General features: G+C 36.4%; 1 protein-coding gene across 1 annotated transcript in view; it reads right to left on the bottom strand.

Moving 5' to 3' along the window:
* Positions 1-8,387, bottom strand: part of LOC145664618 (uncharacterized) — a 73,801-nt gene extending 65,414 nt beyond the window's left edge. Inside the window, exon 1 of the mRNA XM_081731437.1 lies at positions 8,221-8,387. The gene's annotated coding sequence lies outside the window, so the exon portion shown is untranslated. The remainder of the gene's footprint in view (positions 1-8,220) is intronic.
* Between the last annotated feature and the right edge of the window lie 12,738 nt (positions 8,388-21,125).

The following is a 21,125-nucleotide window of genomic DNA, read 5'->3' as shown; positions in this document are numbered from 1 at the left end:
CTATTAACGATTTTGCTCTATGGAGTATAATACTGAAACCGGAAGTAATAGTACGACCCTACCATTTCCGGTTTTAATGGAAGAATAATGGCTGAGATGGATTATTTCTTTAGGATTCTAAATTCATATCGTTTTGGGGATTTATACTAGCGATGCTATACATCAGCGTTTCCCAACCGGTGTGCCGCGGCACAGTGGTGTGCCGCGAATGGGTCGCTGGTGTGCCGCGAGGAAATCGGAACAAAATTATTAATTCTATAGCAATCAAATTGCAAGACATACAGAAAAAGGTATATTTGTATTTCAAATTACTACTATGATTCTAAAATTTAAAGTTTCATACTGTGTTACTTTTCTGTAGAACATTTTTCTGTACATTTCTAATTTTGAAAAAAAAGTATTTGTTATCATTGTTATGACCATTATTGCTTCTTTATTGTTGCAGACTATTTCGTAACTTGAAATTTTAAAATATTATTCAATCCTTCCGGCAAAGTAAACATGCATACGAATTACCTATATTTGTGTTTTAAAAGTAAAAGAGATTCGTTTGTTCGTTCGTTATTTAGTGATCCTCCTTCTTAATGAAAGGTTGGATACAGTTTTCGAAAAAAAAAAAAAATGTATTTTTAACAACTTGAGCCCTATATCTGATTGTAATTGTTTTCTATTTTTAAATTAAAATGAAAAATAAGCATAATGATTTACCACGGGGAAAAAGCAGTGGTCTAGCTTTCTTCTCTGTGAGAAGGATGTCAGTAATCAGAAAAAAATACTACAGTATTTTATATTTTCAAATAATAATAATAATAATAATAATAATAATAATAATAATAATATGTGTGCCGCAAGTTGAAAAAGGTTGGGAAACGCTGCTATACATCGTTGAAGCAAACAATTCTCCCTCTCAATAATTTCAACCCCATACTATAGGAGGGAGACTCTAATCTCCAACAAAACACACATAATACACTATAAAAATCTGAGGGTTTCAAATAAATATTCAGCAAAATATGTTATATAAAAATTGAGGAAAGCGCGTTGGTCTATTTCAACTGTAAACAATTGAGACGATTGTAAATTCTCAGAAAAAAATATACAGAGTGGTCTATAAGTATTAGTACAGTTAATTATTTTAGAAACAAAGACTCTGTATGATTAAAGCAAATCTGACTAGCGGAGGGTGGACTTGGGTAAAGGAGCTACAGATTGATGCATGCGTGGTGAATGGCGGATATCTTGATGCCCGCCATCTTGGATACAGTTTTTTTTTCAAACGGGAAGGTAGGCACGTGACACATCAATTATTACTGGTTTTTGCAGGGGAATGCAGTCCTACAAGCAGAAATGCGTTATTATGTTCCGTTCCAAAGTTATGACGCCCCAAGGTTTCACCTACAGGATGTGCTCCATATATTGCCAGCCCATTACAACACACAACCGGAGTCTCTTAATCCAGTCCTCCTTAACCTGTAACAACACAGCGGGGGTGATGCTATCACAGGCATCCTGAATACGTCCCTGTAGGTGTGCAACATCCCGAATCTTCTCCTGATACACCAGGTATTTTAAGTGTCCCCATAAAAATCCAAGGAAGTGAGGTCCGGCGACCGGGCTGGTCACACCACAGGGCATCGGCGACCGATCCAACGTCCAGGAAAATGCAGATCCAAGCATTCTCGCACAGACAGCGCATAGTGCGGTGGGGCACCATCTTGCTGAAAATATCGTGGCAAGGTGGAATCAGAGCGGAGAAGCAACGGAAACACCAACTCCTGTAACATGTCCAGATATCGGAAACCATTTAGGGTACCAGGAATGAATAAGGGTCCTATGATCGACGTGTTCTATATGCCACATCACACACCATGATATGAGCAGGGGAAACCGTCTTGAAGGGATTGATCGCATGTTGGTTTGCATCCGACCAATATCGCGTGTTCTGGCGATTCACTTCCCCATCCAAATAAAAGTTTGCCTCGTGTGTGAAGAGAACGCTGGCTGGGAAATGCGGATCTCGGTCATATTGTGACAAAGCCCAATTGGATAATTCCATGGGCAGGTCTGGGTCTTCCTCTGAAAGGTTGTAGACAAGCTGCAGCTTGAAGGGATGCTACTTGTTCGTATGGAGAATCCTCATCACGGAAGCACGTGGTACGCCTGTTATCCCTGATAATTGTCTTGTGCTGCGATTCTGACTTTTCACACTCGCAGCAAGCACCATTGTGGATGTCTTTTCCTCTGTCGCGGTTTGTGGGGAACTTGACAGTGGTCTGTCGGCAACATTACCAGGTACACTGAATTTCGTAATGAGGTAGCTAACGGTGTTGTGGCTTATTGCAGGTCTTTCGGGCTGGCGCGCGTTGAAGTCCTGGGCAATGTGATTCTTTCCCCTGGACGACTGCTCTTTCCCCAGACATTAGGGTGATCTCAATTCTTTCCTGCTTTGTCAGTGCAATCTCGCTCTATTTGCAACGAAAAGAAAACTTGTCAAATTTGGGGCGTCACGTCTTTCTTGCAGCGTTAGTGCCATGAAGCTCTTCCTGCAAGGAAACAGATAACCGTCAACTTTGGGGCGTCATAACTTTGGAACGGGATATATTAACGCATTTCTGCTTGCAGGACTGCATTCCCCTGCAAAAAAGCAATGTTAATTGATGTGTCACATGCCTACCTTCCCGTTTGAAAAAATTAACCTGGATCCAAGATGGCGGCCATCAAGATATCCGCCATTCACCACGCATGCATCAATCGGTAGCTCCTTTACCCAAGTCCGCCCTCCACTAGTTAGATTTGCTTTAATCATGTTTGTTTCCAAAATAATCCACAGTACTAAGACTTATGGACCACCCTCTAGATCTTATTGCATACTTTTTTTCTACGAAAGTTATCATCATTGAAGATTTATTTAAATTTTCGTGGGTTAAGCGAGTCCTGATCAGTGGTGTCGACTTGTGCAGTTCGCAAGAGCACGTGAACCACCAAGCATCGTGTGCTGTTTGTTACTCCTTAAGACATTTAATAATATTTAGAATATTTATGTATTGTCGTTTCGCTTCTATTCTTTGCTTGTTTTACCCCTTGCGTATATGCATTCCATCATCACACTACGGTCACAACAGAGAAGCGAGTGTGATAAGCTGTTCTGTGTGTAGTACGGAAGGAAACACGGGCAGTCGGGGGGAGGAACTGCGGTCTCATGTCGTTCAAATCAAGGTTTGCACAAGCAGCGTTGACAGCACTGTTGTTGACTTATTTCCAGTAATGTGACGCTTTGAACAAAATCAAACAATGAACTGCAATCAGAGCCAGACTTACATGGTGCGGGGCCCGATTGGGAACATTTTGCGGGGCCCCATTTATATACGGCGTTTTTTCATCTGTAAAATGCTCTGGTGAAAACGCTCAGCCTGTTCATTGCTTATAGCAGCTTATTTATTTATTTATTTTAAGAGAAATAACTCAAATAGAAATGCAGATAGTGAATGAATTTTAAAATACATATTTCACTCTTGTACCCCGCAATTTTCGAGAAGCATTTCATAGTTTTCTTCTCTTACAAGTGAATTTATCGATGTCGAAATCTAGTTCCTTGACCAAACTTGGCAGAGAAGTGTGGAACATCAAGAAAGAAGCATAAGCAAACCTGCAACTGCTGTATGTATGTTGTTAAAACGGCACTGGAAAGTAGATTAGACTGCACAGTAGAGTAGACGATACTAGCGCGGGGCCCCCTTAGGCGCGGGACCGGATTGGGAGCAATCGGTCCAATCGGCTTAAGGCCGACCATGACTGCAACTTACAATATATAGAACTATAGCATAACTCATTCTTTCAATCAGTTCTCTACATTTCTTTTTATCTCAATTTCTCGTAATGAAAATACACTAATGAAACAAACAAAATTATGGCTTTCCAAGGTCGTACTAAGGGGAATGGAAGGTTTAAAACCATTTCCCAGAGATTTTTATCTTAATGCAAAATAAAATTAAATTTTAATTTATTTTCAAGACTTTTTAAAAATATGTATAATATCTTATTTTTCTTTAGGCTACGGTTTTTCTACCTAAATAAACTAAATATTTGTAAGAAAAGCGAATAGCTTATCAAAACATGCTGTACTTGGTTATAATCCTACAATGGTAAAATCTTACCTTCTGTATTGTGGGAACCTGAAGGAAATTTTGGAATTGAATTTTTTTCAACATTCATCTTTAACGCATGCAAAATAGAAAAAGACGAATATTGAGATTTGCAGTAACGTACGTTCAGCTGTAACCGGAAGTTTTTTTTTATTATTATTTGGAGGGGGCCGGAACAGTAATGAAGTGTCTTGAGATAACAATACAAAAGTACATGGACAAAGCGTTCCTAATTAAAGGTGCCTCTGCAACTATCATAATAATTTGATACATTGCATGTTTCATGTATACTGTTAACAGTTCACTAAAGAGTATACATGGCAATTCAAATATACGAATTGAGTTGATTTTGAGTTTAACGTCCCTTTCAGCAGCGAGGCTATGTGAGACGGGACCAACTGATTAACGTGGAATCCGAACCACATGAGCTCCCTCCGAGAATCGAATCCGGGTCTCCCATGCCGAAGGCACGTACGCTAACCGCTTAGCCACAAAGGAGCTCTTCAAATATACGAGATAGCAAATGTTTGCAGTCTTGATACTAATGGAGATTACATTTAGCATATTGTGAAATTGATGGTGAGTTTGTAGAAAGAGAATGGCATACAACAAAATTCGTGAAAATTATAGCAAATAATCCGAAGTCGACTTCAGAAACTGAAAGTTGTGGTACCATATTGAAGAAATATGAAAGCATTTAAAGGAGTACCGTAGCTCAAAATAGTTTCAGTGCATTAGCTATAATATCAACAGAGAAAAAAAAATTTAAAAAAAATAAACTTCAGAAGCGTTATGGACAAATAATTGCCCAGAAGAACATGAGAAGCAATTTCACATACGAATGAAATGAAGCATTTGTTTATAAATTGGTACTTTTCATGGTAAATATATAAATATATATGGTTACTTTCATTGATTATCTATAGTTTTTTTTTTTTTTAATTTTGAATACTGAAAGAATTCTACGTAGAATAGAATTTTCTAACGACTGTGAACTACCGAAAAATTATGTCACGAGACGCCACTGGTCCTGATATTTGATTAACTTCAATTGCAAGAGTGGGGATTATGTGAAAACTTTAATAAACATATACTACATCATATCGTGCTGAACTCGAACAGTATTCACAAAATTTACCATAGAACATTTGTTGTTAAACCTCGGAAGGGGAAGGGGTTCATTCTCTTTCTCTCGATTGATTTTGAATTTAAGTAGTGGGAATGATTGTGAAATCTCAGAAAGGCATATACCACTTTCCATGAAAATCTAACATTTTTTTTCTTTTTTACGGAAGATAACTTGGATCATATATTTTAATCTGAAAGGGGAGGGGAGTAATCCCTACAGGGTGCGAATTACGGTCAGGGATAGAGGGGGAAATCCCCCTCTGGAAACGTCTTATCCCTAGCTGGAAGGCAGAAAAAATGTCCAGTGTGGGATGCTATTTTCCCCTTCTATCCTCAGTTATATTTCTTACATCATTCAAATTATTTAATTCAATGTGCTTAACGCAAATCCTTTTGGGAATTGTTAATAGAAAATTCATTGTAAAAAAGTAATTTGGTTAGGTTACGTTAAGGTTGATGTGTTTTTGAAAAAGAAATTTTAGTGCGACCTGCTGCTGTAGGTTTGGATAAAAATGGTATAATATTGGTGTACTTTCCCGCCCCAAACCTAAGCCAAGTATATTAAGAATAATTGTTGATGTCAGCAGAGTTGGCACGATTATAGCGAGTTGGTTTAAACGTTTTTTTTTTTTTTTACTTTATCCCCACTTCCCTGGAAAAATAGCCTAATTCTACCTTGAATCCTTATCTCATTAAAGAGCTAAATTTAAAGTTAATTCTTGATTAATTTTAATCTCAAGCACAGAGGATTACGAAAAAGAGTTCAAAAAATATCCATAATATTGTAATCAAACTCAAATACGGGGGGGGGGGGGAGGTGATAATACCACAACTTTACTCTTTAATGATTTCAGCTCCATGCTTATTGAATGGTTATGATGCTTTAAAGAAAATTTATGATATTACATCAAAATCGAACAGTTGTATTGGAAATTATTGTGGAAGTGCTTTTGAAATTTAAGGAGACGGCTAATCCTTACCACATGAGAGGGCTAAATTTACAGTTCAATCTTGGCTTATTTTCATCCCAAGCACCGGAGATTACGGAAAAGATTTAAAGAAAAGGTACATTATACCGTATAGAAACCGAATGAATTTAAGGAAATTGTCGTGGAACTCTTAAGGAAATCGAAGTGAGCTAGGAGGGTAAATCTACTACTTTATTGTTTACTGGGGGGGGGACGATGGCTCAGAGGTAGAGCGCTTGACTCTGGTGCCTGGGGTCCCTGTTTCGATCTCCAGCCAAGTAAATTTATGGTGGACAACATCATGTCCGTGGGTTTTCTCGAGGTATTTCAATCTCCTCTCACTTTCTCATTCCGCCAATTCTTCCATCATCATTCACCTGCTTTAATCATCGTCTCTCTTAGCCTAACAGCCATAATCGTAGGACGTTAAACTGAATTATTTCATTTATTGTTTACTGATTTTAATTCCTTGCAGAGAGGATGATTGGAAATCCTCAAAGAAAATGTACAACATATTACGCCAAAATTGAATATTTTAAAACAAGAATTATTGTGGAACTTATTTTTTGAATTGAAGGTAAGGGGTGATTACACTTCTATTGTGGCAGCTTTTGACCCTAAACTGTGGGAATATTTTCAAAATGAAATAAAATCTTTAAGGTTTACGACCACGGTTATCTCAGCTAGGCTAAAGGAGACGCTGATGATAATAAATGAATGAAATGGACAAACTAAGGAAGTGGGAGGAAACTGGAGAACCCCGAAAAAACCCACGCACACTGCGTTTATCCACCACAAAGCTCACTGGTCACAAAGCTGGGATCGAAACAAGGACCCCGTGCACCAGATGTGAACGCTATACCACTGCGCCACCGCGGCTCCAGGAATATTTTCAATGCCATAAAAATGTCTTGGTTTATACTGGAAAATTGTCTTGCATGTACATATGTGTGGGGTGGATTTTACCTTGTCCTTACACTTGATGTATTGCAACCCCAACAATAGGGTTATTTCTGCAAGTAGAGGGAGGCACATACCAGGCTTCATCAAAATCATTTTAAGTTTTACGAGAGTTATCGTGAAACAGATGGACAGATACATAAATGCCAATCGAGTCGAATAATAGAAGATTTGCTAACGCTTGCTTCAATTAAAACCGGAAGCGACAATAGATTTCCATCACTTCCGGTTTGAATGGAGCGATAAAAGCAGAAATGAAACATATTCTTGAAATATCAAGAAACCCCTTCTTGCTATCTACTGTAATTTCACTTTGGTGATCAGTGTTAAACCCCCAAAACGATTTATTTGCAGCATTTTCGGTTTGAATAGGGGTCAAAGGTGGAAATGGATCCTACTCTTAGGGTGGTGGATTAATATCAAAAACCAGTTCTTGTTCTGTTACCTGTTGATAGACGGTCGGTTATATTTAAGACTTCCCATACGTATGTATCCGTAGTATAATTTGGAAGTTTTAAAAAAGTATATCTCTCATTCAAAACGCAATATAACTAAAATTATCATCAAATGTTTCCTTTTTTAACGGTATATTTTCACCTTCTTTCGAAAACCATTTGAAAAAGTGACAATAAACTATTGACAAGTAATTGCTGAGAGATTAACCAAAAAAGGAAAAATGTTAGTTACTTTTTGTTGTGGAACGAGCGGCTAGAATAAATATTGGCTTCATTCACTTATGTATATTGACTTATTGTCTCACGAAAGACAATAAAAACGCGTAAAATATAGTCTTTAATGAATTTAGATCTTGGTAAGTAGTTTACGTACTTGTATATGATTTTTTACTATTGTATTAACACAGAAAGAAAAAAAAAGAGAAGATTCCGGTTCTCTTTGTTTTTAAGATGAAATTTGAATTGGTATGAGGGGAAACAAAGCATCTTTTAAAACCTATTCCCTTTCTTTACAAAATTAGACGAAGAAGCACATTTACCATTGATAAGGCAATACTGGGTACTTACCGATTTTGGAATACGTTAATAGAAAAAAAAAAGGAATATAGCCGCCTGCCACTAAAATGGAATCAACAGACGAATTTACGGTGTGCAGTGAACCTAACAACACAGGATAACAAACCAACCAGGAGAGAACAGTAGAGACACCTAGGGAAGAGCTGTTAAACTATATTACCGATCAATGCTAGTCAAGTAAACTGGCAAAACCTCGTCTCGTCTATTGATTACAGGATTCATGTCAACCAATCTGCTACTCTGTGTACTTGTAGTGCCATCTGCTGGTAGCTTCTGAACTCCGATCGTTGGATGACAAAAAAACAGGTGGCGACAACATAAACACTTCTGCTCACTAAAGCAATTGAGATTTTCAGCTGAGAGGTGTGAGCTGGGCGCGGTTCCTCATTTTTGATTTTTTTTTTTTTTTTTTTTTTTTTTTTTTTTAGTCTTTGTTTCAGATAATTTAATAATGCTTTCAATACGTTGATTCAGTAGGTTGATTAAACACTGTAACGATATAATTCTTTTGAAACGTGTTGACAATCTAATAATAATAATAATAATAATAATAATAATAATAATAATAATAATAATAATAATAATAAGAAGAAGAAGAAGAAGAAGAAGAATCGTTATTGTTTTTATTATTACGTATGTAGTAAGAGTTAATGTTAGTATCTGATCGCATCACGCATTAACTACCGAATCAACTGAAATGATACTTGACATGATTATCAACCATAGACACACACCCCCTCAAGATCTTATGATATTAAATTGATTAAAATGCGCATAATAAGTGGGTTAGGGGGAAGTAATAATTTATGCGAAAAATTTAATAATAATGTCATGTAGAAATAGTCGAAAACGACAGTTATTAATCTGCAATACATAGTTTTCGGGATTGCTGAAATGAATAGAAACACTTCTATTGCCGTTCAAGCTTAGCTTTCATCGGGATGAGGGTTAGAGGTTTGAATGGAATGTAGTGATCAGAGATGAAGTGGGTTGTGGGTCGAGATGGTGTTGAGAATTTTGCGCCTGGAAAATTTGCGCCCTACCTCAAGAAGAGGGAAAATTGCGCCCGCAATGTACACTCATGTTCAAAATTAGGGCCGCGGTGGCTCAGTGGTAGAGCGTTCACCTCTGGTGCTTGGGGTCCCGGGTTCAATCCCAGCCCCCGCCAAGTGAACTTTGTGGTGGACAAACACCGTGTGCGTGAGTTTTCTCGGGGTTCTCCCGTTTCCTCCCACTTTCTTCATTCCACCATTTCATTCATTACTCATCATCACCGTCTCCTTTAGCCTAACCGGCATAACCGTGGGACGTAAAACTCAAAGATTTCATTTCATTTTTTTCATGTTCAAAATTATTGTCGCATGTTTTTGCCGATTATACACATACTAACATTATAAGAAAAACCGGGTGAATTCGTTATCAAATTATATTCCTACAACAACATATTTATAAACATGCGACAATAATTTTGGACATGAGTGTACCTGCACCGGGAAATTTGCGCCCTGAGAAATAAAAGAACCTGTTCGAACTCACGCACCTGCTCAGAGGGGCGAACATTACAGAGTAAACAATCCTCTTCCACACCCATGTCACCTGTGATTTATTTTCATTGGCTGATTGTGATAGCTTGGTTCTACAGTATGTATCTAGCAGACACGTAGCCAAGGGGGGGAAGGTCCAGGGGGTCCGGACCCCTTCCCCCTTGGAGACCAGAAATGAAAAAAATATTTATTTATTTATTTATTTAACAATCACCAGATACAGCTCAGAGGCCATTTTACACTGGATATCCAACAACAACAATAATAATGGAAAGGATTTGGGAAGGTATTGGCCAGGGCCTGTTTAGTAGGTACCATCCCGGCATTTGCCTGGTAGGACTGAGGGAAACCCTGGAAAACCTCAGTCAGGATGGTCGGCAGCGGGATTCGAACCTGCGACCTCCCGAATGCGAAGCCAACGCTCTACCAATTGAATTAAGGAAGGATTAAACAAAATGAAATGAGAAAAAGGAGCAACGTTAAAAATATAAAACTAGAGGGAGCTTTTGGTTACTCTTTCTTATGAGGAGATTTGTATTGTTTCCAATACATGGTGGCGAGGTAAGTGAGATATCCTGGAAGATTCAGGGAATTTGAAATTTCAACAAAAAATAAGGAATTCTCAGAATTTCTGCTACTAGTCAGGAAGATTTTAAGCTTCCGAAAGCATAGTGCCGTTGTGTAACAGCGTGGACATTTTTTATCATAATTTTTCGTCATCGCATCCTTGCAGTATCAAACATGTTATTCCAAGAAAAATTTTCTACAGCTCCTTTAATCTGTCATTTGGAACCGACAGTAGTTGGCGGAATAATAAAAACAAAAATTTGTGTGGAAAGTTCTGTTACCATTTGATTCAACAGAGAAAGGAACGCAAATATTGTAAAATAGTTTACAAGACATTATTGAGTATGTAGTTTTTATAATAGTGAATATGTACTTTTTATAATAGTTGAATTCATAATGAAAGGAAAATTGTTGTATTTGAATTAGAGGAAAGGGGGGCAAAGTGGATATATGAGGCAAAGCGAATAACGCAATTTACAGTCAACTGAAAACAGAGGGCAGGAAATGTTTGCCCCAGTTTATGACGTCACTAGTTAAAGAAGAGAAGGACGTTACTGTTTTGTGTGTACGTGTTGTTGTTTAGACGAGAGAGGAGAAAAAAAGAAAATACGCATTTTGCTAAAAAATTCAAGACGTAAGGATTTTGAAATATTTTCTTACTATTCCGTTGAATGTTTGCGAGCACACTATGCATGGACAGGGTGGGATCTTACTTTTGTTATCATGTTTGAGAATTATCGTAAATACGTCGTCCATATGCTGTAGACAGTCTTTTGTCTCATTTGGTAGTGTGGGGCAAAGAGAATAATTTTAGAAGGGGCAAAGCGAATAGCGATTCACTTTGCCCCAAGCATAATGCAGTACTGTTTTAGAACATCTGTTTGGCACTAAATAAGTACGTATACGTTGCAACACAGCTAATTTGAATATTGATATTCATATTGAATTTGTTCCGTTAACATTCAAAATCACCAGAAGGAGACGGTAGTTACCATTGCAAGTTCTGTAATGAATATTATTCAGATCCACTCAATGAAGACTGGATTCAGTGTTCTATTTGTCTGTCATGGTTTCACGAAAACTGTACCGAATATTATAAGGGACAAGACATTTACATTTGTGATCTGTGTAAACCAAGCGTGTGATGTGATATTATTTTCAGCCTTAAGCCTTATTGTTTTTTTTTTTTCTCAATCTGTTTGCTGCTACGTAGATTGTACTCATTAGGGTTACTATAGATTGAAAGAAACTAGATACTAGATGCCTACTTGATAAGAAAAAAGACTTCTATGGACTTGAGCTTTTTAAACATATTTAGGGATCATGTGTATGCAAGGTTTGTCTAGACTTAATTCTATATTTAAATGTGTTAGGCTAATACTCACAAAATATTAAACATTTTGATCTTCTGGTAGGTAAAGCAGTTCATTTAGGTGTCATTCTTTTATGATCTTAGACTGTGTACATATATATTGTTCTTCTATACAATTTCTATTTTGCATATCTGTATTAAACCTGACTTTTAATGTATGAGTTTTTGCTTATTCACTTTGCCCCACTATCATGATCCGCTTTGCCCTACCGGTGGGGCAAAGTGAATAAATTGCAGTAGTTCAGTAATTAAGTAATATCATTTATGTATATGCAATTCTCGCTACTATTGTATTATTATTTGAAAGTTTAATAATCATAAAATATTTCCTCAAAATTTTGGTTTCCTAGTCTTAATTTTAGTTGCCATTTGAGGCCTTTGAAGTTAAGTGATCCGCTTTGCCCTCCTTTCCTATAACTGAGGAAGGACGTAAATATTGTTAAAATCTTCAATACGTTTATTATTATTATTATTATTTTACTCGAGATTTCTTCATAGTTTGTTATTAAAATACTTGCCAACATAACCTCATTTTATTGTCCTAACAAACCAATATATGTTGATAGTAAACTAGTTTAGATTGATCAAGCTCCTGGGCCTTCAGAATTTTATGTCACCCCCCCACCCCACCCCGGCACGAAATCCTGGCTAAACGAACCAATATATGTTTCAGTAAAATAGTTTAGAATGATGTAGCACCTGGTGAGATGACCATAGTATTTCATGTCACGGACCCCTCCCCCCCTCACGAAATCCTGGCTACGTGCCTGTACCTAGGTGTATAAGAGAAGAATAAATTTCAATTATAAGCCAAACGAACACAACGGAACAACACAATTGTGCGTTTGAAGTGTAACTCCAGCAAGTAAACATATTGTACATAGTTTTCTCCATAATATTTCTGAAATGATTTTACATTCACTTTACATTTACCGTAAGACAGGATTACTTTGCACCAGATTTAGGGAATTTTAAAGAAAATCGCATGTAACTTACAAACATAATGATTCAGAACGCTGTAATTTAAATATATAATAGCTAGATATATATAAGAAAAATATTTGTGCATTACAGAGGTAAACATTTAGTATTACCATAGTTCTTGAAACATAAGCTTTGATGCAAAGTAACCCCATAGATGGGGATACTTTGCACAACATAGAAAGAAGTATGTTCAACATACGAACGTAATGTTTCTGCAATGTTTTCACTTCAGTATTTATATAATACATTTCACTTCCTACGCAAAACTGCATGCAGTCTACAAATATTGATATTAGAATGATGGTACTGGTACCACTACTTAATATGAATTATTGATATTTGTAAAGAAAATTATGTATTTTCTGGTCCCGGCACAGAAACCACATTCTGATAGTTTAGCATATACAACACAAAAATGCCAACCAGCATTACAAGATTGGGGAGGGGGATGAAACTTGGAATTGCCAAGTCTTGACTTAAAAAAAATGCCAAGTCTTGATAAAAAATTACCAAGTGTTTCGAAAATCTTGGTCTCACTTTTGCCAACCCTGCGGAAAATTTTACAGCAACCTTATATTCATATTCGTCCCATTCCGTGCCCTGTCTGAGATACGAATACGAATAGCCCCCGGTTTCGAATAAAATTTCACACCTCAACTCAGAATCATTATCATCTCCCACGATGCACAACTGTTAATTTGACAACTTATGGCTAGTTTACGTAATTAATCCCCGCCAGCCAATCCTCACCAAAAGTGCGCAGCGTTTTTTTCTCTTCTGACCTCCAGTTTCCTCCCACTTCAATTTCATAATTTCGCATTCTGATGAAAAGTATTAAATACCGGCAAGAAAATTACTAATATATATAACCTCCATTTTAGGCGCCCCTCTAACCACAAGCCCGGGGCACGTGCCTCGCTTGCTCCCCCATGAGCTACATAAGTAACATACAATGGTTACGTAATGCTTTGACTTATAAATACTATAAAGAAAGAAAGAATTGCAATTTTTGTTTTACTTTCCGAAAGAAGCAACTACGGCATTAAAAATAAAGTAGGAAAGGCAACACATTTGTATGAAAATGAAGTGAAACACACAACGGTCTATGCTTTCACCCAACAGACGTATTGTTTGGCCCCCCAAAATGTGACTTTTGGCATCATGCACTTAGGTTCATGGCGGAAGCGACAGAATGACTTGACTCATCCATTGTAGCTTTCCTTCTTCGAACAACATTTCCAGAAACCTACTGTGCCCCCCTGTGCCGTGCCCTGGAAAATCAGCACCCGGGGCGAGATTATACGACGGTGGCCTCGCACATATGAGTTAGGGCGACAGATCAGCCGCGAAGCGCCACCATGGTTGGCGCGAAGCGTAATAAAATTTTAAAAAATAAACCCTGCTTTTCCTCGATTTTGAGCAACTTTTATTACTTTTTTCTTTCCATTTTATATATGTGCACATATATTTTCCTAACATGAGTAACATTATAGGACCACTTCCTAAAGCAGGAAGAGGATTTAAGTACATACTAGTAATATTCCAAGTAATTTTTCCTTTCTCTCTTTTTCTTTCATTCTCTTCTTTTCATTTTCTCCCCAATTTTGCGCCCCCTTTCTTCGGCGCCCGGGACTATCACCCCTGTTATGCAAGGCACTTGTGATACCATTCCCAAAACACACTTTTATTCAGTTCTCCCTACTCGAAAAGCCCTGTCAATAGGAAGTCTTACTGCAAAACAGAACTGAAATAAGCTATTCTTGTCCTCTATATTAACCTTTTGATTACGGAGCCTTTTTAAAAAATAAAGCCTGGGATACGGCGCCAATTTCTGCAGTTGCCTAGTATGTCTCCTGAATAAAACACATGCAAGTGGATATATGTGATACTCAGAAAGTTAAAAAAACAATTAGGTTTAGTGGGCAAACTGCAAGGTATCTATAAATAGTTACTTCGTATCCCAAGCCTTATTTTTAGGTAACTAAATATAGTTACTTCGTGTCCTAAAGGTTAATATGATCACCTTTTGTTTCAAAGCGGAAGGTTTATTCACAAACAAAGCATACACGGTTACACAATAGAAAGTATATTCACTCTGGTATCAACATCTACTTCACTTTGACATTTTACTATTAGAAAATAAACTCTTAAATTTGTCAAATTTATATACTATACATAGTAAAAAGTTTATACTAATAAACCTGCCATATTTTCTTCATGAGAATACTGGACACCTTAGTTCCCGTTAACCCCCCCCCCCCTCCTTCCCAAACTTTCCAACACAATCCAATAAATAAACTGTACCTCTGGTTATGAACAACAGTATAATAGGCCGCGGTGGCTCAGTGGTATAATGTTCACTTCTGGTGCATGGGGTCCTTGGTTCTATCCCAGCTCGCTTTAAATGGCCTTTGTAGTGTAAAAACACCGTGAGTGTGGGTTTTCTCGGGGTTCTCTCGTTTCCTCCCACTTTCTTCATTCTACCATTGCATTTGTTATGTTTAATTAATTATTGAAATGTTAAAAACGAAACTTTTGTATATGAGTGTACAATTAAGAACATTTCATCAGTGTTATACGAAAAAACAACGTTAGACGTCATAAGACAAACAACTTTTAAAGAAAAAACCCACAACGAAAATAAGTTACAAGGACTGCTTACGTACAAGTTGTTTGTCACATACTCACTCTCTCAGACTAGTATAAAAGCTTAAAATTTTGGAACTATTTATCTCAATCGATCTCAATCTTCATCATACTTTGTCTTCGCTACTCCGTCATCTTGCGACTTACAATTGGACTTTGAAGCTTCAACGATGATGGTCAACATCGAGCTGAGAGAGAGACCTCCTAACGTTAAGAGTAAGTTCTTTACCTTTTGAATAATTCAAGTCTCTTTGAAGAAGTAATTTCTTCAGGCAGTCTCCTGCTATGGCCTCAAGTATAACAGCTCTTAAAGCTAAGAATTCATCATTTATTAATGAATACTATTGTAATGTTTTGCAGACCTTTTGAGCTCATTTTTAATACTTAATGTTTGATAATATTACGTCTGCACATTTGTAATAATGATTTAGATATCCTTGTAATAAACATATACATTGAATTCCTTTCTTTAATATACTACCAAATTATTATTTAGCTGTTTAACTTGAGTAATAAGATACTAACCACTATACGCATCTAAATTTCATAATCGATAATATATAGACAAATATTTTAAATTAAACACATTGATTTCTCATCATCACCGTCTCCTTTAACCTAGCCGACATTTATTTTTTTCAACAATATAATAGGCGGAAGTTCCCTAAGGTGCAGCTATTTTTCTCTTGTCTTCCCCTGCAATTAACTTTACGGACTGAAGATGTTTACAATCCAACTATAAAAGTTTCACCTTAAAAACTTAAGATAATGTCTTATAAAAATGCTTTACCGAAAAACAAAATGCAAATGGTTTAAATCAGTGATACAATCTACATTCAATATTCTTCGTGCCTTTAGCAATATTTATTTACATGGTAGTATTTGCCAAAATTACGTTTGTCAGTTTAATCTGATGAAAAGTTGATTTTTCTCTTTGTGTTGTGTATAATTGTCAGGATCAGATTTACATATTTCTAAGCCCTAGACCAAGCACAATTCTGTGCCCATAGCCTGTCAAAAATATTATAATTCTTGTTACTTTATTTAATGTCTCTCTCAAGAAAAAGTCACTCATCTTTCATGTGGTTGTATTTTTTTTTTTTTTTTTAGAGAGAGAGAGAGAGAGAGAGAGAGTGTGTGCTCGAGATTCTATTAGTTACAATGGAAAAGGTATCATCGCAAATTTCGCTCGCTATCAAGTCGGACAGGGTATTGTGATAACTTGCTCAAAACTGTTACATGCTACACTTTATTGTTCATTCACATTATTCCAGTCAATGTTAGAATTTTTGATTTTTCACTTTTCGAATAAGCTTATATTGATCGCAGAAATAGGATGGAATTAAAATATGGGATATTTTCCTGTCCCAACTAAATTTACTATCCCGTTTTTTAGGGACGTATGGCAGGCTTAATACTAACTAGTGATGGGCAGTGGGAATATTCCCGGGGGGAAGGAGTTTTAAAAATAGGAATATTTCCGGGTTTTTTCCCTGGCATATAAATTCCCGGGAAGGAATTTATTTCAATTTCCTTGCTTTATCTTCAAAATGATAAGAATCATATGACTAATTACTTTATTTTAATATATTATGATTTACTTCTAGGTTTTAAATAATTTGAAGGTTAAAATTTTTAAAATTCTTTTACTGTACTTTATAAAATTAATATATAATATGATTTTTTAAGTTCCATTTCCATTTACACTAAAAAGTAGCAAAATACTAGTTTACTCCTTTACTAATGATGAAAAGGAGCCATTTTGTAAAGTAATGTAGAATTATGTAGAAATAGAGATGAAGTACTGTTAATAAACCCTGAACCACCGTTAGTAATAGACGTCGGTCTGTCTCCTCTCTCTGACTCGAATTTCTGAAGAGGTCCTCGGACTTCTCTTACATGTGAATTAACGCATGAAATTTCGAGAAATGGGCAGGAAGAAAGGTTGGGTGTGTCAATGTTACGTGCAAAATTATAAAGATAAGAAAGTATCTTGCAAATATTGTGAGCGCAAATGTTGACAAAATAGTGGGACATGTGTCTTCTGGCAGTTACCCAGCTTATTTTTTTTTAAAAATAACATTTAAACATTTAATATGTTTATGACATCAGTAGTAGAAAAGACACACTTCAAGTTTAGAAAATACACCTACATATAAATTTAAACTGTTTAGCGGTTTAAAAGTATGTGGACTTACTATACCATTTTTGACACACATTTACTTTCATAGAATATATTGTAAATAAATATCCATTTATGTGTACTCTCTAAATATAATAAAGTATTAGTAAAATAACATAACACCGTTCAAAATATATAGTTACTCCTCTGGGGACAACAGTAATAATATAGTGATATAAAAACGAATTTAACTTAGAAATCGTAATATAGTAATAGAATGCAATTTTCTTTGTGATTGTATATACATAAATTCCCGGAAAATTCCCATTTTTGGGAATCTTCCCGGGAATATTCCCAGTGAATATTCCCAAAAAATATCTTCCCGGGAATTTACCCATCACTAATACTAACCAACCACTGCCTTGTTCTTGTTTTATTAACATCAATTCTGCCAGTCACTACCTGTTGCCTTCTATACGCTCTTGTATCAAATGCTTTTGCGTCCAATGCTCTACTTGCCACCGAAACGCCTCTTCTGTCTGTCTCTGCATGCCAGCTCTATTCTGCTTTAGTCAGTAGTACAATTCCCGAATTTTCATTAAAGATTCCTCCAAATCTTTAGGAATGTCAAATTAACAAAAGTGAAGTGTGATCACTTGCAACAAGTAAAGAAACTTTAAACGAATATATCAATTTATTTGGAAACTACACAAAATTTATGCCAAATCTATAGAAGAACTGATAATAATTTGCAGCAACTGGGTACCTAAGAAAATGTTAAACCGAATAAGTCAATTGAACAAAACGGCATTCTTCAAATTTCCAACTATGTATTTTAATTTGCCAACTTGTCAAGAAATTGGTAACTTTGGAGGGGAGGCTTTCCCTTTTACCCCCCTTAACGACGCCCCTGACACGAACTCAGGAACAGAAAAATCTCCGTGAACTGATTTGCCTTGGTTGCTCTTTATGTCCGAGAATATCATCCCAAACGTAATCAGTGGAACATTTACGGTGTTTGGGACTTTCAGACTGAAGCCCACCCAAATTGCATGATTTCTTTTCTTTTCTTTTCTTTCTTTCTTTTTTTAAATTAATGTTGGTCATTCCTATAGATATAAGCTTCAGGCACCTCACCTAAAAGTCCATTGATTTCTAAAAATAAAGAAGAGTTAAGCTTTTCTGAGTGAAGCCCCTCTCAAACTAATTTTCTGGATCCACCACTGTTCGTAATTTATTTTCCAACAAGAAATCAATTCCGGCATCTACCTACTAATCCATCCGGCGGATAGGAAATTTATCTAAAATTAGAAGGCAGGAGGTACCAGCAGTAGTGATTTCCTATCTAAGGGGTTACTTTGGACCGGTGCAAAGTAACCTCGATTAAAGGCTGAAACCGCCTTCTCCCAGTTTTATCCTTTTTTTTTTATGACTAAAACGTTTCACATTTCAATTTCAACTACTGTTATAAAGTCCCATTATGCACAGTAATATAAATTCTTGTAGGTGATATCTTTCAAATTTTAGCGGCCTTAACAATGACTGCTTTCAATGCCTCTACAACAACAAACTCTACGGGTAATTAGAACTGATGTTAACCGCCAACGTTATAACCAAAATACAGATGGATGTTCTATCTTACGGTGGCAGTTGGAACTTTTACCGACAGAGTTCAGAGACTTTTACCGGCACAGTTCATGGTTTTACCGACAGAGGACTGTGCAACTCTTTTCATCTTTTGTGCAAAGTAACCCCGTCTTACGGTACTTATCTATATGTTGTGTCCTGAAAAGCCAAACAGCTCTCAAGGATTGTGGAGAGAATGCGCGCCGACTACGTGGGTGTTCTGGGGCTCCAGCACACACACAAATAATCTTGTGGGTGCGGGGCGCACCTACAAGATTTTTAGTTTGATAGAAACAAAATAAAATACTTATTTCTCACTTGCCATTATCAAAAAATAATAAGCAATTAAAACACTGAGATGGAAGTTAAAATTTCTAACCTCTAAAACATAATTGTTTGTTTCAAATGTGTTCATGCAAAGGCAACCAAGCAACACACTCCCCTATTCCTTACATGTCTCTGGCCTAATCAAAGGCAGTCCCCACAATAATAATAATAATAATAATAATAATAATAATAATAATAATAATAATAATAATAATAATAATAATAATAATAATAATAATAATAATAATAATAATAATAATAATAATACAGTGAAACCTGTCTTTAGCGGAATCGAGCGGGACTCGCAAAAATTTCCGTTAAAGTCAGGTTTCCGCTTAATGGAGGTAGACGTTGTCTTTTTTAAAATACATGCTTATAATGGACATACTATGAAAATGTTCTACGTACCTTTTTCAATTACAGTATTTCTTCAGTATTTCTATCTTCTACGAATTAATACGCAAAAAGTTAAAAATTAATACAAAATATGCTAAGCACATGCTTTCTTTATATTTTCCAGTAGTCAAACAGTGTTTTCTGTATGCATTGCTGCTTGGCTGCTCTACTTTCCGCACACACTTTAGCCTGAGAAATAGCACTAAGTAAATCAGAGTCATTTTTTTCGAAAGGCAAATTGTTGCAGTTCTTTCAAACTTCTAAGAGCATCTTAATACGTCTTTATTCTAATCCTTTTTTGGAACACGGTATTCCTCTTCTTCTTCCATCTCGTCTTCTCCTTTCCGACTTTCCGTATGATTCTTGATTAAGGTGAGGGGATTAAGGACAAATTATGGGGGTGAATATGAGTAGTGGTTGGGGAAGGTCAACAATGCCCAAAAAAATTTAACAAAAGAACGAAGAATTTATCACAGACAGTATAATGTATATCACAGATAGCTGGTTAAAGATAGAAGTCAGTGGAGAGATTTTGTGAACCGGCATGGAACCTCCGGGTTCCATAGACCATAAAGAGAGAGTATATGTGTGTAAATGTATGTGTATCCCCTCTCACAGGATGTCTAAATGCTGTAGTCCGGAACTTAGAAATTTCCGTTAAAGGTTTAATTTGCTTTCCGTTGTCCGCATAACACAGTTTCCGCTTAATGAAGGGACTTTTAGACGTTTTTTACTGGAAAATTCACGGGACCATGAAATATTTCCGTTTAAGACAGTTTTCCGTTTAATAAAGGGTCCGTTGAAGGCAGGTTTTACTGTAATAATAATAATAATAATAATAATAAAATGGAACTAAATAGTGAATAGAACCGAGCACAGCCCTTTATGACAGTGTTCATAAAAGATTTTAACTGAAAGGAAATCAATCAGAAAATATCGAGACTTCTCTGAAAACATATAACACGCCCCGCCACTGATATGCAACTACATAAATTTTGGAAAGTCGGCACCGTTGAGTTTTAAAGCTATACATTCTCCTCGACACGACTTGGAAAGTTGAAATTTTGTTTTTCCCATTAGTTTATTTTTATTATTAAAGATTGGTAATAATAGCAAATCTTATCTTTAGTTGCAAAAGAAGTTTTCTTTCATGCTGTATGAAGCGTCACATTACGACAAATTAGTCAACAACAGTTATCAACACTGCATGTTCAAATTCTTTTTTGAACGGCGAGTGGCCGAAATTCATCCGTCCCGCTTACCGGTACCTTCTGTACTACACACAGAGTACCGGTAACCCCATCCCGTTCGC

This window comes from Thermobia domestica, chromosome 11 (genome assembly GCF_964235325.1).
Source record: "Thermobia domestica chromosome 11, izTheDome1.hap1.1, whole genome shotgun sequence".
NCBI lineage: Eukaryota > Metazoa > Arthropoda > Insecta > Zygentoma > Lepismatidae > Thermobia > Thermobia domestica.
Note: the sequence above shows the minus strand (reverse complement) of the source record. Positions and strands in the feature narration are given on the sequence as shown.